Consider the following 25571-nt stretch of genomic DNA (forward strand, 5'->3'; position numbering starts at 1 on the left):
TCTGTCCTAGCTCTGTGTTGTTGTTTTTTGTGTTTGAACTCTATGTTGTTGTATGTTTATGTAGCAGCAGGTCCTGGAGAAACATTGTTCATTTCACTATGTACTGCGTCAGCTACTGTATATGTGGTTGAAATGACATCTTGGCTTCTTGAATCTTGAATCTTGAATTTAAGTTGTTTTTTCAAGCGAGTGAAAGGACACAGTAATGTCATTGGTTGCACCCACTTTACGTCTCCGACATAATGCGTGGAACTGTTTTGATTGGACACTTTACAAAAACAACCTTCCCCATTCGATGCTTTCCACGACACCCCACCCACCCCTGTCAATGAATTGTTTGTATTTATTCTGGCGGAAAATATAATACTGGACTTGTTGCCTGTCATCATGGAAGGGCATTTGAGGTTGTCTGTGTATCTTTTGAGAAGAAAGAGAGCCCGGCAGTTTTGTGATAACTGTAACAATATTGTTTCACATGCCAATTTTTATCATCACAAAAAAATGTTTTTTCATAATGGAGTTTGGATCAAAGATGCTACAACCCAAGACAAGTCAAGAGTGGAAAAAAAATATTGAGTTAGAAGATTGATCCATCAGAAGTGGAAATTGCATGGGATGTCCCCTTAGGTAAGTTATTGAATTTATTTTATAAAATAAAAGTCTATGTCAGCAAGCAAAATGATTTATAAATGTTTGACTTAATTCGCACAGAATATTCAGATATATAGTCACAGCTTACCCAAAATGAACTTCATTTATTCATTTATGTGCTCTTTTTGTTAGGTACAGTGTATGTTCAGAATATAGTTAACTTGTTTTTATAGCATATAAAATTAGCCATTTGTTGAAACTTGTCTTTATTTTAACTTAGGATATATGTTATATAAATATATAACTGTTATGATCTTGAAAATTTGACAATGTACATTAAAATTATATAAAAAACTAGAGCACTGAAGAGCACAATAATGTTAAAAAGAGAAGAATCTTGTTATGCTTAGGTAATAAACTGTTTCTATCTTGATCTGCTAATGTGGCCATTAGACTTAATGGCTGCTGACCAAATAGCTTTAGTTATTGTTATGAATGGCCCATCAGCACATACATATGATAATGCAGTGATGAAGTGCGGGGTGTTTACCAGATGATTTAAGTGAAAGGCTGTTAACAGTAACCTACGATGAACATTAAAATGCATGACAATACATATTACCATGGTTTTGTGACCGTAATGGTATTGTGATCTTTCGGTGTTTAGGTTGATTAGCTTGTAAACATAAATAATCTTTTTTACAGAGAACTTTAGCAGCCTAGAAAAAGGAAATCTGTGCATGCCTGAGGAAGACATGCATTTCAGTGAAAATCCAGACTCACCAGAAGGACTGCTTACTTCACCATCAGTTTCTGATGATATGTATGGCACATGGGATGATTCATGTGCCACATCCCAGTCTTCTGCTGGATCTCAGCCACTGTTCTAGAGAGAATGTTGGGTGAAGCAGAGAGTGGAGAGATCCCCAAGACTCTGACTCAAATGTTTACACACTTCCTGATCTTTCAGATTAAACACAAGGATGAAAAGTACCATCAGAAACATGACCCTGATCCTCAGCAGACCAGAGAGAGTATCCTGGCACTGGGGAAACTGGCTTTCCAGCAGCTGGAGAAAGGAAACCTGATCTTCTATGAGGAAGACCTGAGAGAGTGTGACATTGATGTCAGAGAAGTGTCAGTGTACTCAGGAGTGTGTACCCAGATCTTCAGAGAGGGGTTTGGGCTTCACCTGGGGAAGGTGTTCAGCTTTGTACATCTGAGTGTTCAGGAGTTTCTGGCTGCTTTATACGTGTTTTTCTGCTTTAAATTTAGAGAGACAAATGTGCTTGTGGAGCAAAGCACTGGACTTTTTAATTTCTTCAGAAATCCAAACATGTCTGATCTCCTCAGGAGTGCAGTGGACAAGGCCTTACAGAGTGAGAATGGACACCTGGACCTGTTCCTCCGCTTCCTTCTGGGTCTCTCACTGGAGTCCAATCAGACTCTCTTACGAGACTTAATGCCACAGACAGGAAGTAGTTCTCACAGCAAACAGGAAACAGTGGAGTACATCAAGGAGAAGATCAGGGAGAATCCATCTCCAGAGAAATCCATCAATCTGTTCCACTGTCTGAATGAACTGAATGATCATTCTCTAGTGCAGGAAGTACTGACTTACATGAACAGAAAAAAATACTTTTGTCTCAGTGGATCCAGACTCTCTCCTGCTCAGTGGTCAACTCTGGTGTTTGTGTTACTGACCTCAGAACAGGAGCTGGATGTGTTTGATTTGAGTAAATATGATCGATCAGAGGAATGTCTTCTGAGACTGCTGCCAGTGGTCAAAGCCTCCAGAAAAGCTGAGTGAGTATTTTTATTTATAAATGTATTACTGCATGGTTTGTTATTTTAATGTAACACTGAACTGCACTGTTTGGATTAATGCTTGTTAATAGTTCCTCTAATCCTCTTTAAACAAACCTCTGGTACTTTTACAGAAGATTGTTTCACTTTTTACACTAACACGTCATGTCTGCACTGAGGGCTGGGACAAATGGACAAAATTTTATGGATTAGGATATATGTAATGATTGGCCAGAGGTGTATGGTGTATCCATTTGCGGTTTATTAGAAGCAACATCAGGCAGAATCGAAGTCAAAAACAAATGCGGGTCAAAACCGGGAAAAAACACTGAAGTGAGGAAAACAAAACCGAAAGCGCAAAACGAAGTGAGAAGACAAAAAAGGCAGGCACAATCATACACAGAAACACTTATCAGAGACGACGCAAGATCAGAAGTCGGGAACCAGGCAAGAATCATACACAAAACTTAACAATAGCAATGAATGCTCAGTATGTCATAGGAGGATGATATTACGTGACAGTCATTGTGTGAGTGCGGTTTATATGTCCATGGGAAACAGGAAGTGAATCACATGAATAATTAGTTTTCTGGGGAAGGTTCTCTTTGATGTACAAGTTCATGTTGGGATGTTACAGCACCCCCCCCTCTAGGAACACCTCCCAGTGTTCTATGACGTGGTCTACCCTGAGGGTGGGGGCAGGGTGGCCTGGGTGTGCCAAATGGAAGTCCACCATCAAGGAGGGGTCAAGGATGTCAGTAGAGTCCACCCAAGAGCAATCTTCTGGGCCGTAGCCCTCCCAGTCAACCAGGTACTGGAGGCAGTTTTGGACACGCCTAGAGTTCAGAAGGGCGCGCACCCTATAGGCTGGAGCCCCATCTATGTCCAGCAGGGGTGGGGAATCACCAAGAGTGGAGGCGTTCGATGGGGATCATGGGCGGGCTTGAGATGGGAGACGTGAATGGTGGGGGAGATGAGGTATGTGGGCGGGAGCCGAATGTGATATGAAACCAGGTTGACCTGGCGGATGATGGTGAAGGGGCCAATGAACCTCGGGCTCAGCTTACGGCATGGGAGCCAGAGCTTTAAGTTGCGAGTTGGTAGCCAGAGTAGTTGCCACACCCTGTAGGCGGGGTGCGGGCGGCTGCAATTAGCCATAGCTCTCTGTCTCCTGACGTCCCATTGCAGATGGACATGAGCCCTCTCCCAAACTTCCTGGCTGCGTCTCGACCACTCCTCAATGGCCGGGATGGAGGAGGGCTCCCCAGACCAGGGAAATAATGGCGGTTGGTAGCCCAGGACACATTGAAACAGTGTGAGCACTGTGGATGAGTGGGTGAGTGAGTTCTGGGCATACTCAGCCCAGGGGAGGAACTCGCTCCAGCGTTGTTGTTCATGGCTGCAATAGGAGTGAAGGAACCACCCAGTTACTTGATTTAGTCTCTCTGCTTGACCATTTGACTGTGGATGATATCCTGAGCTCAAACTCACATTGATGCCTAACTGTGTACAGAAAGCCCGTCAGACGTGGGATGTGAACTGAGAGCCCCGGTCAGATACAATGTCCTCTGGTAATCCATAGTTGCGGAAAACCTGGTGGAACAGTGCGGTTGCCGTTTCCATGGCAGTGGGTAATCCCTTGAGGGGAACCATCTTACATGCTTTAGAGAAATGGTCTATTACCACTAGGATCGTGGTGAACCCACTAGAGTCAGGGAGATCCGTCAGAAAGTCCACCGCGATATGTGACCGGGGACAATGTGGAATGGGCAGTGGTTCAAGGAGACCCTCGGGGAGCTGACGACTGGTGTGTGACTGGGCACAAACAGTACAAGACCTGACATAATCCACCATGTCATCACATAATGAGGGCCATCAGAAACGGTGTTGTGTTAGCTATGTGCTGCGACAGATTCCTGGGTGGCCACTACTGGGCGATTTGTGCACCCACTGTAATACTCTTGGGCAACTTGGCTGGTGGGCAGGCTGCAGGCAGGGCTTCCTCTGTATGAGCCCTCCTGATCTCCTCCATCAAATCCCACTGTATAGGAGCTAGAATAACAGAGGATGGCAGAATGGGGTCTGGCTGGGGCAAAGGACTTTTTGGCCTCCATTTGGCGGGATAGCGCATCGGCCTTGCCGTTCTTGGAACCTGGGTGGTAGGTCACTGAAAAGTTGAACCAAGTGAAGAAGAGGGCCCAATGAGCCTGACAGTTTGGTAATCGCTTGAACCTTTGATAAATCAATCTCAACTCTCCCCGGTGATAGCACATAGCCTAGGAACAGGAGGGTGGTAAGATGAAATTCACATTTCTCTAGCTTACCGTAGAGGTGGTTCAGTAGGAGGCATTTTGTTTGCACAGTGTTTGTTTTCCTGCTTTTGACCCTTTTCCCTGTCCATAACTGAAACTTGCCCGCTGGTTTTGTTAAAATAAAGATCTGCTTATGGATTCTGCTACACTTGCCTCCGGTGCAGCCTTACAGGATTCTTCGCCGCCTGAGAATCTAGTGGATCTTCGCGCTACTATTGTACGCCAAGGACACATGATCCCATTTTACCAAGACCAAGTCCTATACTGATATTGTTTAGAAGTTAATAGAAGTGTTAGGGCTTACAGTGAGGAGGAATCTGCAATGCAAAACAAAACAGATATTAGAATAGAAAAGGAAAGAAAACATTTTCTTATTCCACAAGCAAGTTGTCTGTTACAGAACTGGATAGTGATCCAGTGCAATCACACAATCTAGACTATTACAGCATTACAGCACGTCTAAGATCATATTAATTAGGTCTACTGCATCCTCGCTGTCTAACCTGGACTTTGTCCTGACTCCAAGCCGCTCAACAGCTGGCATTTCTCACTTAACATCTGGCTGTGCAGAAGATTTATTCATCTTCTGCACGCACTTCATGCTCATGAGGGTCGCAGAGTGAACAAGTCAGGAATACACTCTGGATGAAACCCCAGTGCCACACACACACAAACACAGGGCACAATTTAGTATTAAATCCACCCACTGCTCCCATTGTGTGTAAGCTCTAGAGAGAGTGTGGTGTGTGGAAACCCCTGAAGTCAAGTTCGCCGATGACACGACCGTGGTGGGTCTCATCAGCAAGAATAACGAGTCAGCATACAGAGAGGAGGTGCAGCGGCTAACAGCCTAGTGTAGAGCCAACAACCTGTCTCTGAACATTGAAAAGACTAAAGAGATGGTTGTTGACTTCAGGAGAGCACAGAGTGACCATTCTCCACTGGTCATCGACGGATCCTCTGTGAAGATCGTCAAGAGCACCAAATTCCTTGGTGTTCATCTGGCAGAGAACTTCACCTGGTCACTCAACACCAGCTCCATCACCAAGAAAGCCCAGCAGCGCCTCTACTTCCTGAGGAGGCTGAGGAAAGCCCACACTGCAAAAACTAAAATCTAAGAAAATAAAAAAAGTCTTATTTCTAGATAATATCTAGTTTTTTTGATATGAATATCTTGTTTTTTGATATGAAAGATAAAAAGTCTTATAAAACATATTGCACATTAGATTATAAATCTTAGTTCAATAAATTTTGACTTGATCGGTCTTAAGTAAATTTTAACTCATTTTAATCTCCATTTTACTAGAAACATGTGACAGCTATAAAGTGCAACCTGTTGGTCATATTGAGTTAGATTGCTGTGCTAGATTTAAGAATAAGACCACACCTAAAAATTCCAATTTCAAGAATCTTTAGTAAGGACAAAGATTTAAGTATTTAATTTTTGTCTGTTCAAGTAAGACAAATTTCTGTGAACATAAACACTTCATGAAAAGGTGTTCCATTCTGATTTATTAAATTTCTCATTCTCAAAATTTACAAATTTACAACAGTGTTCAAATGTACCATTGTCATAATGTACACAGCACAATCACATCGAAGTAACACATACAGAACTGTGTCTCCAATGACGGTCAAAACTCACAGCACTTTACATGAGTCTTAAAATTTCCCGTACGGATTTATATTAACACGTACAATTTTTATTATATTATGCTGAAATGAACTAAATGACTTGGGCAAAAAATCATTCATTTTCATTGGCGGCCGGTCAATAGGGGACTTAAAGATAGCCAGAGAAGAAAGCTAAATAAAACCATTTAGTCGAACTATTCCTCTGTTAGTCATATTATCATTTATTTGAAATAAAAAAAAAATCTGCAAACTCAGCAGCAGTCAGTTTTTTAATGATTACCTTCATTACATTACTGATAATAAACCCACATTGAACTCAGATTCACTGATTTGCAGTACAGTAATTGCATGCTTTTGGGTATTGGATATAATTATCCCAACTTCTCATCAGTGCATTGATTCAGTGACGGGATGACGTTTTGTACTGCGCATGTGCGAGCAGTGCGCTAACGTGCTAGTTATGAAAAGGCATTTCCTCCTGCCAGATTCTCACCATGGAGGAGCTCGATGATGCTGCAGTTTCCACTTTAAAAGGTTAGTCATTTGTTCAAAGTTGTTGAAATTTTATTAATTCACTCTGTTGGTCATTCTTTGTTTGAAATCGAGTTTTAATCGAATATGTTTCCCACTGGAAACCCGTTCCTGCAAACAAATGAAATCAGCTGAACATTTTACAAAGTTCAGTCTCTTTTTTGAGATCTGTTCAATAATGAGATTTCATTCTGTCCCATTTTGCTCTCCATCTTGTGGTAGTACTATTTAGTATTATTTTGTATTTTTTTTATTATTCTTATTTATTAAAAGCAGCTTATTATTTAAATATAACCTCTTTGTGAAATCATACAGGCCAATTCAACTGAACAATCACTTCTACTACTTTATTTTATCATTAACACTTTATAATAAACTTGTATTATTTGGCATTAGTCATCTGTATCTTTACAATGCTTGTAGCCTAGATCTTTGTCAGCAGCAACATACGTTTTTATATTTATGATGATTACAGTAACATTAGTTATTTCATTATGAACTCTACAGTGAGCATTTGTACTGTTTAATTTATTATTGTGAAATATTATAATTGATGACATTATAATTATTATTATATATTATAATAAATATAAGTGTTTTACTGGTTAAATGCTGTAAACATACAGTATATATATATATATATATATATATATATATATATATATATATATATATATATATATTATTTAACCATACCAAAATGAAGAAAATCCATGTTTTCAATGCTTTATATATAACACACACACACACTTATTTGTCTATTATTATTAATGTTTTGTGTTTTTAGTGGTACAAAAGGTAATTAGTCTTGCCTACCTAAGACCGTATCGTAGCTAGATATGACATGATATGAGTCCAGCTATCAATCAGAAACACAGCCAACCATAACAGTTTTTCTCTGTTTGTGTGCTTTCTTGTACTGCAGCTGAAGAGATCACAGTCCGCACACACATATTTACAAACAAGAGCACACACGCATAGAGAGATACACACCTCCACTTCTTATGGCTTTCCTTATAAAACTTGAGGGATTTATTACAGATTTCTGCTATTAAACACCTATAATCAGTCTCTCCTCATCCATGTTTGATGATTAATATTAATAATGTGCAGAACTTTCATTGAATGAGATCTCTGTATAGGCGGAGCTGTCAGCCACGACGTCACAGAAATAGAATAGTTTCTAAAACTGGTTAGGCTGGTCAGGACAAAAACTGATTAACATGTAAAAGATACATTTTATCGCGTGTTGCGTCATCACGTCATGTGTAGTTGGGACACGGTGTAAGACAAATCTCAATTCAAAATTCAACCACCAATTTAAAAGTCTATAATTAAAATAAGGCTGATCTTTTACACTAAATTTTCTTTACATTTGGGTAATGAGCCGACTCTCAATCAGTGAGTCCCCCCTCCCCACACTATCCTGGTTTGCATTTGTATAGCTCACTGTAGTCATTTACATATAAAAGCTAAACCCAGGCCAAGGTGATAGGAACATGGGGGGGTCAATTGCCAAGCCTATTCCACGTCAATTTTTGGCAGTTCCCGACAATTATCTGTGCCTGCACATTCCCGTGAACAGTCGTTAATGAAAATCACACTTTTCATGCAGTGATGAGCTGCGGGGGTTTCAGTTTCAATTAATTGGCATAACTTTGAGAACCAGCTTCTACTTAAGATGAACAAGGACTTTTTTAAGGACTTATTTGACCATGGTACAATTTCTCTCTACTACTTCTCTCTACTACTGCAACTGGATCCTGGATTTCCTGACTGGGAGACCACATTTACTCCACACGTGGCATCCTCAAAGCAAACAGCATTGTGGACGACCCCCCCATCCCCAACACACACACACACTCTTCACCTTTCTACCATCCGGAAAGAGTTACTGAAGCATTCGGACCCACACAACCAGGTGGTTAAACAGCTTCTTCCCTCAGGCAATCAGGTATCTCAACAGAGAACTGAACTGAGCTGGACACACACACACACACACACACAAAATTGATCTTGTTTACATGTGCAGGTCTATATTGAGAACTTATATTAATTTAAGGTTCCACTTGAATACAAAGTGTTCTCCTGAGTCTGATCCTAAACCTGTGTCCCAACTCACAGGCAGTAAAGTGATTCAGATTCTGATCCGTTCCAGTAAACTGCTTCCTTGTGAATGACACGGACTTCCACAAAGATGCAGCAGTTTTCTTTAACATGTGAATGAACATGATTTGGGTCTAACACTGGGCTCCAGTCTGCTCCATCATGTAGGACTTAAATTAAGTTGTTGAGATTGAATTGCTCATTAAATTGAATTGTTGAATGTTTTCCATGCAGTAACTTCCTGTGTTCAGCTCCACACCCAATACTGCAGCACCTGAGAGACAGGAAGTGATCATGTTACTGAGACAGAACAGTTACTGCTTCAGAAAGGTTTGTGATCAAACACACCTCAAACACCTGAATTGTTGTGTTTCACTCACACTCACTGTTTATTCTGTAATTACACACAGTGGAAATGACATGTATACAACATATATACAAAACTGGGTCACTACAACAACAAATCAATCAGCAGACCTGTTACCATGGTTACAATTAAACACAGATTAGCAAACAAAGAACTGAGATAAGTAAATAAGTAAGTATTGAAAAAAAAAGAGATAAATATTCCAACTGTAACTCAATCATCTGTGCAGAAACAAATGTGATATAAAAATAAGGAGGTAAAAATTGACTATAAACATCTCCAACAGCTGGATGTGTGTTTGTGTAATCAGTGTGATGGTGTGATGATATCTCTGTGTTGTGTGTAGATGCTGAAGGATTGGACTTTGGATTGTAAAATATGTGATTAAAGCCTGAAGTAACTTGTAGCTGAGTGGATAAAAGGATGTGGTCAGTCACGGTTATTGTTCTGGAACTTCTACATCTGAATATGAATGATTCAGCTCCCAAACTGCTGGAAATGTGGGACGGGTTCTAACGCTTCACCACTACTGCTTTATCCTGGACAAGAGGTTTGAGGTCAGACTCCGGTCATACACCAGACCTGGTGAGTTTATAATTTTTAATTCTGAAAGACAGAAGAGGACAGAATTACAGACAACGTTAAACAGAGTCACTCATCACATTCCTTATGAACAACAGAAGCGTAATGCACACACTAGATGTGACATTTTACAGAACACACTGATTATTACTCAATGTCTTACAATACAGTAGAGTAAAGAGACAGGAAGTCAGTAACTCACTCTAGTGTCTCCAGTTTACAGTGTGGATCCTTCAGTAGATCAGAGAGCAGCTTCACTCCTGATTCTCCTGGATTATTACCGTTCAGATTCAGTTCTCTCAGGTGTGATGAGGAGTTTGACCTCAGAGCTGAATCCAGAGCAGCACAACCTTCATCTGTAATACTGCAGTTCCTCATCCTGCAAGAAAGAAAACCTTCTCACACTTAACACACTCAGTTTTAGCATTGAAAACATGAACTACACAAAATCTTTATATACACTACATTTACTCTCCATCTCACACACAACAATGACAATATATCAGATCTCTACAATTACACTTACAACAGATGAGAACTGGAGGTTGCTGTGTTTATTAAAACTCTGATGTGTGTGTGTGTGTGTGTGTGTGTGTATGTGTGTGTGTATGTGTATGTGTGCGTGTGTATGTGTGTGTATGTGTGTGTGTGTGTATGTGTGTGTGTGTGTATGTGTGTGTGTGTGTTTGTGTACCTCAGTATCTCCAGTGTACAGTGTGGATTCTTCAGTCCAGCAGAGAGCAGCTTCACTCCTGAATCCTGCAGTTTATTGTAACTCAGGTTCAGTTCTCTCAGACTGGAGGAGTTTGAGCTGAGAACTGAGGACAGAGCTCTACAGCTTTCCTCTGTCAGATTACACTTCCACAGACTGGAAGAGAAATGATGAAATATCAGAACACTGATCTCAAACACACACACAGCCATAATTTTATAACTTTTATTTAAGATTGTGAAGCTACAACAGATACACCTTTGGTTTTTGTGTCAAATCATAAAAATGTGATCTGATAAACTTCAGACAAAAGTCTGGCTTATTGGCCAGATGACAAATGTCAGAACACAACAGATGTGTCTCCTGTAACAGCACAATATCTTTTTCTGATTCAGTAGATTTAAAGTACTGATTGGATTGTGAAGAGCGTTCAGTCCACCACAATTCAAACCAAAATATTAAGCTGACTCATTATTTAATACAACAAGGTCATAGACAATATCTGGAGAAATAAAGTTTATCAGATATGAAATCAGTAATTCTACAAAAGCAAATCCGAGATGGATCCGTTGGATCCATTACTCAGACTAATTCAGAAAGCTTCCCAGAGAATCATCCCAAGCGGTAATCCACAATATACGGCTGAAAAAAGGTCTTCCTTTAGTGGAGAAGTCCTTGAGGAGAAGCAATAATCACTGCAGTTAAATCAGCCTTCTTTCTGAAAGCAAGGTTAAAGTAGCTGAACGTATATATATATATAGTAGGGATATGGTTTTAGATAGTCCTAACCCTAACCCAGTTAACCCATGGTTCAATTCGTACCTCAGTTTTTAACGATCGTTTTCAGTTCAGTTCGGTTCTGATGGCTTGGCAAATTAAAGTTTTTTCATTATTCTTTGTTTAGGTGTCAGGGACAGTAAATATTTTAAGAAAAAAATGGTTTTAGTTGCAATTTTCTTTGTTTTACATAAACGCAAAAATCAACTTTCATAGTGTACTGAAAATAGTGAGATATAAATTAGCACTTGTATGACTTTCGTACAGGGGACGTGTTTGGAGTACAGTGCTCTTTATTTCCCAATCCACTATGTAATGACCAGTCACGGTGAGATAACTCTCTGTTACCCGCGAGGTCCAACTATCTGTTGCTAGAGCAAGACTTTGGGCTTTAGCCAATTCCTTTTCTAATTTTTTTGCTCTTCTTTTCTTGGAGGTTGTGAATTACCTCGGTGCTTAAAAAAAGGGAAGAGCACTTTTATACAGTGCTCGACAACAAATCACCGAAAACGGCTGCTAATCTTTAGCAATGAACACCCCTAATGAATTTGGGTTTTTTTTGTGTCTCTCGGAAATAGTTGTGTATGAATGCTGGAAGGAATCAGCTAGGGGACTGTTGTTTTTTGGGTTCCTGTGTTACCTGCTCTGCCATCCTGCTTACACACAGTGATATCTCTGGGTGATGGAGCTGCAGATGTGTGGTCATGTTGGAAGTATTTCCATGTCAGTAGGTAACTCATGTGTAACAGTGCTTAAACACAGTCATGTTTTTGTTTAGCATTTTTGTTTCATCGGCATCATAGTCCACAACAAATCCAAAATGTTCCCACACCACAGATCTGAGAGATGGAGCTGCTTCCTCGTATTTGTCTCGCTTCACCGCTCTCCATGGTTAGAGTGAAATCTGACACCAGCTAACACCCCCTAACTTTAGCAGCCTTGAGCACCTTGAGCACCTTGAGCCTTGAGCACCTATCTGAATCCTCTATTCCTGAGTCTCCTTACCTCGCTCACCATATCGTGAGAGATACCGTCCTCTAATGATTCTTCCTCTGACTCTTCTTCATCTCCTAATTCCCCTGACATTCCCCAACTATTCTCCTGAATTTGTGCCTATGCCTTACAGTGTTCATGATATTCCTCAGTCTTCTCCTGACTATTCGCCCCCAACTTCTCCCACTGATTACTCTCCAACTTCTCCTCAGGATCCCGAGATTCCGTCTTCTACAACTGACCCCCCGGTCCCACTGATCCCATTGGATAGGCTGGCTGACTGAGTTGTAACTCCTAATGTTCCAATAAATCTCTCCTCTTTTCTGTTTCTTCACTCCCAGTGTGGTTATTACACTAGCATGCTGCCATTAATAATTCTGCATGATTATTTTAAAGACTATGAGGCTATATCTGATTATTATAGCTATTATTAATCAAAGTTAACTACTTAATCAATGGCTAAATAATTCTTGATAGATACACACTACTCTTAGGCAGAATATTGCTAAGTCAGAGCTTAGAGCATTGAGTACATTATTACTTAAGCTACTTTTAAAGCTAGGTATATAATTCAAAGCTGGGTATATTATTTTTTCTCCGACATCACTCCCCCCTTTGAGACTCTTGAGTCTCACAATCAGCTTGTACATGTCTTAGTTCCACTACTCTGTGTTCTTATCCCCCATAGTAGTTACATCATCTTCTTTATTCATTACACACATGGTTTTCATGCACAATGTCCTTTTAGATGAGGCACAATTTCTTCTGACCCAGGCACTTTGCGTGCCGTAGAGGGTCCGATGGAGCTCCTGGGAGAGGTTACCAGCACTTCACCAGGTAGCTCGTCACTACACGGTCCAATGTGTCACGTGGACACTATCTATGTCGGGTAGACATCAAAACTGTCAAGTAGACATCAGAAACATCTATGACCATGAAAATTCTAAGTTCCACATTGTTAGATCCTTTTCTGTATTTCTAACGCATCAAGTACGCTTTTATATCACTGTTCTAACATCCTCTACCTAGTTTACTCCTATGCTATTGTCCTCTTCCACATTATATTATTCTGTCTATTTTCTTACTATACCCAATGTATTCAATATATTCTTTTGTTTTTCTATTCCATTGTATTTCTATTACAATAGTATTTCTATTACAATAGTGATGTCCAATAGTAATGTCCATACCATACCCCACATCACTCCCCCTACTCCCTCACTATGCTTCTTTTCAAGGTGAACCAGGAGTGGGCGAAAAACCCTCAAGAGCCAATTGTAAGGGAAAAGTCCCACTCTGCCCGCAATTTGTCATTTGCGTGACAGCCTGGTTTGCCAGGATCACCAAACACATACAGACATACATTCATGACATTTTGCACACAGAAACACAATTCACCAGGTCCAGTCAGCACTTATGATGTCACCGATCAGTTCCACCACCAATAGTGGTGTTTGTATAACGCCGAAATCCACTTTGGCAAGGGCGCGCATATGCGCGAGTGTGCCCGCAGCGCATCCCAAACATCGGTGTGCATTTTCATGCCAGTACCTATTCCTTTGCAGGCCACCACTTCTGAGTCTTTATTCTTCCATGCATAAAAGAAGTGAGGCATGGGCTTGAGGTTGTCCAAGCGTCTGCGTTGTCCTTTGGAATGTGAGGTCCACAGAAAGTAGCCACAGAAATGCACAGTCACTACTTGTACCATGGTAGACTGGACAACATTACGCGTGACGAGGAATCCATGCGCCAGGGGACCCCCGTATACCGAAGCCAACGATATGGGATGCCGAAGCAAATACGTATCCACGGTTAAAGACAGGTTGCAAGGAAGCTCAAAGCATGTCGAGTATTTCTCGACCAACCACCTATCTTCCTCATAGTAGAAGTCTGCCTGTGTGAGCAGCCGCTCGATGGGATGTGTCGCTTCCATGCTGAAGGTCCACTCCGGGTCCGTACAACATGCGTGGAAGACCTTCCACCGTGCCTGAGGATCCCGAGACTCATGCAGGGCTTCTAAGGTGGCCATCATATTACAGCAGGCCACACACTGGAGATCCTGCCATTCCAGATAGCCTTTCCCTTGTGAATCAAGTTTTAGTTGTCCACATGGAAGAGATGTTCGGTTAGGGCGATGGTAGCACCTGCACTGAAAGACTGCACCTGGGCTCTGTGATGCTGCCATGAATCCTGCACACAACATTTATATACACAACAAAGAGGAGAGACAACAGAGAGGAAAAGACGCACAAGAAACAACACATACCAACACCTTTAACTTTCTTTAACAATAGTACGTCATATTGTCCAGCAGGGGACAATCGGTCTCCTGCCTTTGTTTTCCATCTTCTCCATTGTCCTCCGCTGTGCCCATAAAGATGGGGTCGCTCATGTCCTGCATGTAGAGCTGCATATACTGTCCGAAAAGAGAGTGCACAATCTTGTCCAATAAGGCACGTAAGCATGGTATTCCACAACAAGCGATGAGAGCAACTACCAGTAACACTATTAAAATGGTTGTCCCGATGCGCGTGAGTCCGGCCAACAAATCAGAGGAAAACAGCCAGTCAAGCCAGTCTGGGTCTGAGGAAGCATTATTAGAGACCATTTCGTCCCGAGCCGCTTTCATCTGTGATAGCAGCGTGTCCATTGGGCCTGCAGGGCCCGTATGCAGCGGAATAATGGTACAACAATCAGATCCTATCATGTCACATACTCCCTGATCGGGTCCGCACATCATGTCTATGGCGAAACGATTCTGTACAGTCATAAGGGTCGTTGCATGGAGCTGTTCTGATACCAATTTTAATGCCTCAATGGTATGATTAATAAACTGTTGCTGGTTATACCAAATGTAATTAACCCATGCCGTGTTCCGATGTACCTGTACTGCTGGAAGCAAGATGTTCCAAGCTGTAGACGAGCCTCTTCAAAGGGCTAAATGTTCGTTAGGAACTCCAACTGGTATCCCTTCCCAATTTATATAAATATTCGTGTCCAGACCCCATTTTGGGAGTATTGAGGAGTTTGTGACCTGTAAGTACTTTTTTCGATATGAGCCTGGAAGACCAGTACGGGTAAAAATGCTTCTAGCAACTGTGTTTGTGAGTTCACGCTTGGGGCGGCGTAAATGTGCAGGTTCAAACATGGATGCGAGGTATGAGTCATTAAGGGCGATTACCGAGAGTCGTCCTTCCAGTACCACTGGGGCACATAGCCCATGCCATAATCTGGGTAGAATTTGTAGGACTTCCGTACCTCCACAATACCAAAAGATGTCTGCAACGCGTAATGTTCCCAGACGCAAGCTTGGGATCTTCAGTTGGACCACCATACCGGGTTCACAGCCTTACTCTGACACATTACAGGTTGGCATTACATTAACTATAGGGTGTGCTGCCTCCATTATTTTATCACACGATGCTTTTGGTAGATCCCCTACATATTCCGTACCTCTAGAACGGACGCACAGTGGAAACAAGTCAAAAGGATGTGAGCGTACGCGTATACTGTCAGTAGCCTGAGTGGCAACAGGATGAAAAGTGCAGGAGGAACTTCATTTACGCATCCAGTCTGCACCATGAGTCCTGGCTACAGACCCCAGCAGACATACCGCAGGGCATAAATAGCTTTCATTATATGGTGGGTTAGCACATTCTTGGATTCCCTTCATAGGCATCACAAGCAGGGGGCTATGCATGCGGTTATGGCATACCATACATGTGCTGTTGGTAACAGTCTTGCGTGCTGCATCATGTAGCCATTGGCGGTACAGGTTCTGTGGAGATTCGGCGCTGTTTGTACTGTTGTACTGCGTGATCTTTGTGATGTTAACATAATCTATTGCCTCTTGCACATTCTGGGTCAATTTTCCTACGGTCAAATCACAAAGTGCCTTGGTGCTACAATCCTTAGGAATCTTTACCCCAAAGTCAATCCCTTTCTGTGTAGGGTTGCCCCGTGGGCACAAACACACGAGCCTTATAGTCGTCTAGCAGGACGGTCTTCTGAAGATTATGTTTAGAGGTAGCATTCCCAAAGATACTGTAATACCAGAGCGGATGAATTACTCTGCAGTACGCCTCCTCTGGTTTTCCTGCTATAATTACACTGCTTGTTGGACTGCTTGCATTATGGCGACTATAGGGCGACTTAATACGTACCTCAGCTGTCACTGTATAATTTATCGCCGAATTGTTCTCCGCCCACCTGATAGGATCCACATTTACTGGTGGATCGGGCCCCATGTACTCAAAGGAGTACATGACGAACACCCCTTCATTCTTCGGTATCATGTTTGCCTTTAAAGCATGTCCTATCAGTCCTATTGCACATTTCAGGTGATCCTGAACCGCGGTCTGAGCCTTCTCTTTTGTAAGATCCAGTGTGCGCTGTTGTCCTCGATACACTGTACGGCCTCCAATGGATCTGTACCGTGAATTAGCCTGTTTTTCAGAGTGCTGTCGTGTCCCGTGGGTCAGTGTGGGGTGTGATTCATTAACTAGTTTTGTCTGAGTGGCGTTTATCAGTGTCATGTTTACCGACGTCGTAGTTGTGTGATCAACTGCCGCGAGCATCCAAACTATCCCCATGTATACACTAATTAGTACTGCCACAATAGCGCAATGGCGCAGTTTCAGCGTTTGTTCGTGGCCTGCTACCATGACCCTCATTCTGACTCTTCTGTACTGTCCTGGGCTATATCTGCTAAATTCAGTGTTGTTAGATCTGATGCATCAAATGCTTGGGACGGTTTATACCCTGATGGACCTGTCTGGGTTCGCCTGACAAATCTCCTATTGTTTCAGGCTCCCTTAAAAACTGGTGCACTATAGGTTCGAAGTCGAGAGTTGGTGAACTCAGGGGCTCTCCCGGTTGCTCCTCAGTAATCGGGCCTGACTCTATGGTCTGGGACTCTGCCTTTTACTGCGCTTTCTTTCCTTTTCCCCGTGTATTGTATGCTGGTGCTTCTGGATGTTCTACGTCTTCTGGGTCAGTGTCTTCCTCCGAGTGAGCGAGCTGCACCAGTTTTGGGCGCGAGTCTTTCCACCTTGGTCCTTTCCCTGCCGCTCTACAACAATGATTCAAGTGATACCAGTGTTCTCTTCCTTCAACTTTGACCGCCGTTGGCGTTGCCAATACTACCTTGAATGGTCCCTCTCTCCTTGGTTGGCTCCAATGCTTTCTTTTGAACACTTTGATATACACGTAATCTCCTGGCTCCACCTGACGAAGCTCCTCCTTCTCTACCCTCACACCATGCGTGGCTTCGCAGACCTGTGAATACAGAGTTCTATGTATTTGGGTTAGGTGTCTTACATAGCTTGACATTTCGCCCTCTAGCTGTTCCAGCGATGGGCCCTTGTAAGGCCCCCGAATGAAGGCTACTGGCATTGGCCGTCCTGTAAGCATTTCATGTGGTGTCAAGTGAGTGTTCCTGTTGGTTTGCGAACGCATTTTTATCAGTGCTAACGGCAATGCTTGTACCCAATTTAGCTTTGTGCTCGCACAGATCTTAGCTATCTTCTCTTTCAGCACTCCATTAGCTCTTTTTACAATCCCCTGAGACTGTGGGTGATATACGCAACCTATACGGTGTTTCAGGCATAAGGCCTCGGCCATAGCTTTCATTACTTCGTTCACAAAATGCGGACCATTGTCTGAGCTCAGCTGATCTGGGATGCCAAAGCGGGGGATCACTTCCCTGCACAGGAACTTGGCGTCATTTTTGGCCGTAGCCTCCGATCTATCACTACCAGAATATACCTCTTTCCTTCCTTCCTTTCTGTAGTTCCCATATCCACAAAGTCTATCACTAGGTGTCTAAATGGTCCCATGGGTTCTGGTATGTGGCTAATGGGTGCCGTGAAATGTTTTCTGACATTGCATACTGCACAAAGCTCACACGATCGCAGGAATTTGTCCACCATACTCGCTAAGTATGGAGACCACCAGTTCTCTCGAATTGTTTCAATAATTTTCCTGCGATCACAATGATCTATTCCATGTGCTTCTTTGATCAGCATTGGAAGAAAACTTAGTGGGGCCACAAACACTCTGTCACAACTTCTCCATGTCATAGATTGGGGATCTAATACCGCTCCCCGTTTCTTCCATAACTCTCTCTCCTCTGCTGAGGCAGACTCTTGGAAGGCCCTGATATCAGCCATTGTGACCTGCATCTGCCCTTCATCATCTGGCTCTCCTGTTTGCATCATTACCGTGACACTTGTTTCACCTACTGCTGCCTTTTTAGCTGCCTCATCAGCTACTGCATTTCCTCGGCTGACCCATTCTCCATCTGACTTGTGAGCTCTACATTTTACGATTGCCAATTCTTGAGGGAGCATCATTGCTCCTAACAGCTCTGAAATTGCCAGCCCGTGTACAATGGCTGATCCATCTGCCCTCTGGAAACCTCTTTGTGCCCAGATTGGTCCAAACACGTGGCACACTCCATAAGCATAGGCCGAATCAGTGTATATTGTACATGTTTTGCCTGCCCCCAGTTTGCAGGCTGCTGTTAGTGCTTTTATCTCTGCCAATTGGGCAGAGCATGGTTGTGGCACTGCCACGGTCACTACTGTGTTAAATACTCCTTCTTGGTCATCATATTGAACTACTGAATAGCCAGCTTTGTTTCCCTCATTACTACGATAGCATGATCCATCCACAAAGAGGATACATTGAGCAACAGGCAGTGGTTGTGCTTCTAAGTCTGACCTGGCTTTTAGGTATTTTTCTGTTACTTCAGCACACCCATGTGGGGCTCCGTCTTCTGGGAGCGGCATTTCTCAATTGTTAGTTCAGGAGCTGACAGAATGACATCATAACCTGTTTTTCGAGCATTGGTTTTCACAAATTTTTGACTAGTCAGCAGTGCATGCAAGGCATGGGATGTATACAGGGTCACTGGATGCCCCATTGTGATTGATGATGCCTTTTGATAGGCAAATGCCGCAGCTGCTAATCCTCGATAGCATGGTGGCATGCCCTTCTCCACACTATCGAGTGCCGTGCTAAAGTACGCTACTGGTCTTTTCCCCATGCCTTCTTGTTCCTGTGCTAACACTGCTGAGGCAAACCCTTTTCTTTCAGACACATACAAATAGAATGGTTTACCATAGTCTGGACATGCCAATGCAGGTGCAGATGACAATGCAGTCTTTAGCATATCAAATGCCGCTTTTGCTTCCTCTGTCCATGTTAACGTGGCACTAGACTTTGTTTGGTCTGCTGCTTTCACAATATCCCTAAGTGGCTGCGTTTTCATTGCAAAATCACAAATCCACGGTCTGCTAAAACCTGCCAATCCCAAGAAGGATAGCATCTGCTGGACAGTTTGAGGTCTGGGAGCTTTTCGGATTGCTTCTACATGTTCTGGTGAGATTTTTCGTGTAGTGCCTTCGAGCACTCTACCTAAGTATTCTACCTTTTGCTGGCAGAATTGCAACTTTTCTTTACTTACTTTATGCCCGTTTAGGGCCAGAGTTTTTAAAACCTGCACCGAATCTTGTACGCATTGCTCTTTGGCTTGACTGCAGATCAGCAGATCATCCACATATTGCAATATTGTGCTGGACACATCCAAATTAGTCAAATCTCGGGCTAGAACTTGGTTGAAAACTGATGGGCTTTCACAATAGCCTTGTGGCAGTCTGGTGTATGTATACTGCTGTCCCCCATAGGTAAAAGCAAACAGGAACTGTGAATCTGGATGTAATGGAACACTAAAGAACGCTGAGCACAGATCAATTACTGTGTACCATTTCGTTCCTTCTGGAATGTTAGACAAAAGTGTGTGTGGATCTGGAACTACAGGATTTTCCTCTATCACCACTTGATTTACTGGTCATAGATCATGGACTAGTCTCCATTTGTCTGAGTTTGGTTTTCTGACCGGAAAGATGGGGGTGTTGCACTGACTTTTTGTTAAGACCAAAACTCCTGCTTGCATCAGTCCCTCAATTGTTGGTTTTATCCCTACTATTGCTTCTTTTGACAAGGGATACTGTTTCTGATATGGCAATCGTGCTCCTGGTTTAGGCTGTATCCTAACTAAACCTGCCGACTTCACCAGTCCGACATCTGTTTGATGTTTGGTCCATAGCTGGTCAGGTATTTGTGCTAGTGCTTCCTCCCTTTCTTTCTCTGTAATCTCCTGCTCTTCAGCCCATTGGGGCAATTGTTTCATCTTGTTCTTCTCTAACCTCAAATTCTTGGCTCTGCTTATTAGTACAGTCTGTGGCCTTACCTCATCTATTGCTACCTGCTCTATTTTAAGGAACTTTCTATCTGGGGACACACTGACTCCCTGTCCTATCTGTTTCCACTGCATCCTCTGACTTGCCTCCTTCACCATTGATCCTAATTCTTTTGATTCAAAACCTTGCCCAATCAGCAGGGAGACATGAGGAGCAGCATCAGGAATCTGGTACTACTTTTCGAGTTGTGATGGCAGTTGAACTTATGCAGCTACCCCTTGCGGTCCTACAATTACGTTTATAGTCTTCAGAGTGTATTGTGTTTTTGCAATTCGTTCGTCCCACATGGCCTCGTATTCTTCATTTTGTCCTTCTTCATCATACGTCATCGTGCAGTGCCATGGTTCTCTGCTTTCTTGACAGTCTGGTCTCATTTTGATCAGTCAGGATTTCCACTGTGTGTACAGATCCCTTATCCCACTGTGCATGTCGTTTATTTCCACCCAATACACCTTGTCCATTGTACTTAGTTCAAGTTTTGTCTCCATCATGACATATTGTTGAACCAAATGCTCTGGGAGCTCTACCCATACTCCTCTTTCTCCGCAATGTATCTTAGCTCCTGACTTACAGAGCACATCTCTTCCAAATAGATTTGCTGGAGTTTCTGGGGAGAACAGTAATGGTGCTTGCACTGTCACTCCTTGTATATTCAGTTCTTGAGGCTCAGTAAAGCGTAAAGTCTGTGTGTTCCCTGAGAAGCCTACTGTTTTCACTGCTTTACTGGAGAGGGGGAGCTTTGAGCCTTCTTTGCCTATGCTTGTAAATGTTGCACCTGTGTCGATTAAGAATGATGAGCGAATTTGTCTACCCACTATTACTGAGACAGTGGGTTCTTGAGCGGGGTGCAGAGAGGTGGTATACTGCACCAGCTCCCCCTCCGGCTTCTCTGGGCCTCCTCACATACTTCCCGGGGGTGGCCCCATGGGGCCTGCTCCCGAGTTCACTCCTTGGGGCTGTTGATTAGGCCCCATCCAGGGTCCCATCCAATTTCCTGGACCTTGCCATCCTTTTTTTTTGCTGGATTTTGCTGTGCGCCTCCTCTTGGCAACACCATTTCCTGTTGATAGGCATATGGGCAGTCTCGTTTCAGGTGACTGGGATCTTGACATACCCAACATCCTCTTCCTCCTTGGTTCATTGGAGCTCTTCCTCTCAAAGGTTGCTGAAATGCTCCTCCTCCTCGACCACGTCCCCGTCCCTGACCCCATCCTCGATTCTGGGGGGGGTATTGTTGAACTGGGGGGTACATTACCAGTGGTGGAGGTGCATAGTAAGCAGGCTGCAGTTGTTGCGGGGGAATCATTGGCGTAGTTTGCGCCATGGCTGCTGGCTGTGGCACTGGAGGTGCAGGCTGAGCCGCTGGGGGTGCTGCTTGTTGTGCCACCAGCACCGCTGCCTGCTTTGCTACATTTTTCTCCTCCTTTTTCCTTTCCATGCTTTCCTGTTTGTTGCGGGCTAACTCACTCAGTTGAGCCTTGTGGAGCTGCATCACCAGGCTTTCAGCTGCTTTCCTTGCTTCTCTTTCTCTCCGCCTGTGCAGCTCCACATAATGTTTTACATTAGCCTCGAAGGTGGGCCACACCATTGCAGCCAGTCCCACTACTGTGTCCAGTTGGTCCTGGACTTCCACTGGAAGAGCCTTCTTTACCATCATATGAAACAGGGTTTGGCTTGCTGCTGTTTCATCCCATGCTCCTCCCATCTCTTCTCTCCATGCCTTCTGTAGTTTTAATACAAATTCTGCTACACTCTCATTCTCTTCCAATTTGATTTTTTCCACTCTTCCTGGATCTGCCCGTGTTGGGTATGCACTCCGCAGGGCCTTCCAGATTTGGTTATGGTGAGTCCCAAATGGGCTTGGATCATATTTCTGCCCCTCTGCCTCTCTTCTTAGGTCTACATTGTGAAAAATTTCGATCGTCTTGGCCTTCCCCAATGACTGAGACAGTATTGCTTTGACATCACCCAGTGCCAATACCTGTCCCATTGTTTGCTCTTCAAACCGTGTAATCCATTTTTGAGCTCCTTCACAAATACTTGGCAATCTGCCAATTAATCCCGCCAGGGATTGACCATGGGACATAAGCCACATCGTTTCCTTTTATTATCACTGGGATCTGGGATGCCTCCACCTGCTGCTCTTCCTTGTTTTCTGGAGGCCCTTCCCCTGCACCTTGTTTCCGTGCAGACCTTAATTCCATAGCCAAAGGGGGTATTACTTTCCTTGTCCTTCCTTTTTCTTCTCCTCTCACCTGGCTTTGCAGTTCTCTCAGCGTCTGCCTGGCTTCCTCCACTTTTTGTTCCAGATTACAGCGTGCTTCTTTTATTTCTTTCTTAAGGTGGGCCAGTCCTTCTTCATTTTTCTTCATTTTTATCTGACTTAGCGCAGACAACTCTTCTTGTGAGTGCTCTAATCCATACACCTTCTGTATTATTTGGCCACGCAGGACCTTATCCTCTGACACGTCTATTTCCATCCTTTCCAGTTTCTTCCTTGTACTTTCCAATTCTTCTTCTATGTGTGCTTGTGTCTGCCCCCTCAGCTCTTCCATTGTTAAACGACTGTCTTCTATTCTTTCTTCCATTCTCTCCATCCGTTTACTTATTTCACAGAACCCGCCATCTCTTTTCCCTTTTGTTGATGGCATTAGTCTCACTTTCCCTGTTATGTGATACTCTTCTTCTTCCATTTCCGCTTCGGTTTCTTCCTCCTCTCTGTACTCGCCTTGCTCTCCTTTCTGAGGTGCGGGGTAGAACCCTTCCTTCTGCATGATTTCCACTCCATTGTCTCCCTCATCTGGGAAAGAAACACTTATCTCAGCATTATTCTCCCATTCACCCGGGTTGTCCCTCTGTAGAGATTCGCTCCCTTCGCTATTCGCTCTCGATGGCGGGTCTCTTATCCAAGTATTTCTGGGTGCGGGCATGCTTGTTTTGTCTTCCAGTCCTAACCACTCCATCTTTCCTTTGTATTTTCCCTTCTCCAGATTCGTCTGATACTCTTTCCACATGTCAGTTCCTGCCCCCATTCTTCTATATGACACTGGATGTCATGCCAGACTTTCCTTACTTCCTTCCAAACTTCCTTCCTTCTCGGACCCCTCTGGCCTAAAATGGGTCTGTTCCTGCTCTCGCTTCGAGCACTGCATGGCTGCTGCATTCTCTCCTCCTCTTTCATCTTCATTCTGCGTATATACTACTTTGCCTTCAAATTGTCCTTCCATTATCTCCAGTCTCACTGTCTGTGGTTGTCCTTCTTTTAATAGGACGGGATAGATTCCTGCTGTTCGTGTTGGGGGCACTTTGTATGGGGGTGGTTTCTCCTGCTCCACAAGCTCCTCTGCTGGTGGGGCTGTAGCCTTTTCTCTTTTTTCATTTATAAGTGCTCTCTGCCATTCCCCTTCCACCTGGAACCAATCCACAATATCCTTCTTTCTGTCAGTCTTGTCCCTACTTTCTTTCTTTATTTCTCCCCAGCACTCTAGTCTTTCCTTCATCTTTTCACACCTTCCATTATTAAATCTGCCTTCTAGTGGCCACTGCAACTCCCCGTGTGTCCGGTCACTCCATTTTTTCATATACTTTTTAATTTCTTTCTCTGCTTCTCTATGCCTTAGTATAATCACCCCTACGGGTGTGGTTGGTGTCTCCTCTCTACTCATGACACCCTTGTCTGGCCCTATGGGCTTCACTTCTATGACCCAAGTTACTATTTAGAGGTGTCCAGGTCACCCTCGCATAGATTCTTCTTACAGTCACGCTTGGCCTCCCTGGGTTTTTTCTGGATTGTTCTTCAAATATATTTATTCTATCAATCAAAAGTGCTGTTCCCAGACCTCTCTCCCACAGTACTACCCTGGGTTCAATTGTAATAATAACCTTTAGCCCCGAACAATAATTGCTCTGTATTGGTCTAGCTCCAAACACTTCCACTACGGGCTCTTCTTCCTCCCCGTATGGATCATCAATGAAATCATACACTGAAATCACTACCTGGGCCTCTCGGGGTTCAGGAGCTGCCAGTAATGCACGCAATAGTGGGCCCAAAACACGAGGTCTCCAGAGTTTCTTAAGCTGTTCTACCCAATTTATTTCAGGAAACTGGTGACGCAATGTGGTTAGCCTGTCAAACACCGTCAATGCCCACAGTTTATCACAAATCTGCTGTTCTGTCTGTCTTCTTTCAACCCCGTCTCTGTCTTTATAAGTTCTTTCGTCCCAAAAATGTGTTCTCAGTCCCTTTGTTTCTATTGCCAAATCTGCCATACACCGCGCTCACTGCTATTCTCTCTACCCTTTTTACTTTCAGTTTTCTCAACTCAACTCTCCTTCTGTGTAATGGGGCTTTCCCCTGTGTCTGTGTGTGTGTGTGTGTGTGTCTATATATGCGCTGCTTCTGTGAGTGTGTGTCTGCTGGGTTACTTACCCCTCCTCTCATTCCTTTTTACAGCTTCTGCTTACAACAGTATTTATACTAACAGATCTATATAACAGTACCGTTAATCACCTATCCATCCACGCCACTACTCCAACTAATGCTTCTATTCTTCCTAACACAATTCCTAAACACACACACCTGCTGCCAGCAGCAATCCTTCCTTTCTTAACAACACATTCTCAACAACGGCACATCACCTCATTTCACACTAACATATCACATTAACACTAACACATTTCCTCAGGTCCAACCCTGCGTTCCTGAAAACTAACTATACTGTTCTCCGCAGTGACTAACCGACATCCCTACCATGCAGACCTGTTTTCCATATACAACAGCGGTATCTAGGGACAAATATACCACCTGCGCAGGAATTTTCTCATACTCCACCTGCCTCAACCGGCAGGAATTTTTTTCACTTGTGCCACCTGCTTTAGCCCACAGGAATTTTCTT

At 43.3% G+C, this 25571-nt stretch overlaps 1 pseudogene; it reads right to left on the reverse strand.

The window, feature by feature from the left end:
* LOC131348986 (NACHT, LRR and PYD domains-containing protein 3-like) overlaps nucleotides 1-25571 on the reverse strand; it is a 333823-nt pseudogene that overhangs the window by 141915 nt on the left and 166337 nt on the right.

The sequence above is a fragment of the Hemibagrus wyckioides genome, linkage group LG29 (genome assembly GCF_019097595.1).
Source record: "Hemibagrus wyckioides isolate EC202008001 linkage group LG29, SWU_Hwy_1.0, whole genome shotgun sequence".
NCBI classification, from domain to species: domain Eukaryota; kingdom Metazoa; phylum Chordata; class Actinopteri; order Siluriformes; family Bagridae; genus Hemibagrus; species Hemibagrus wyckioides.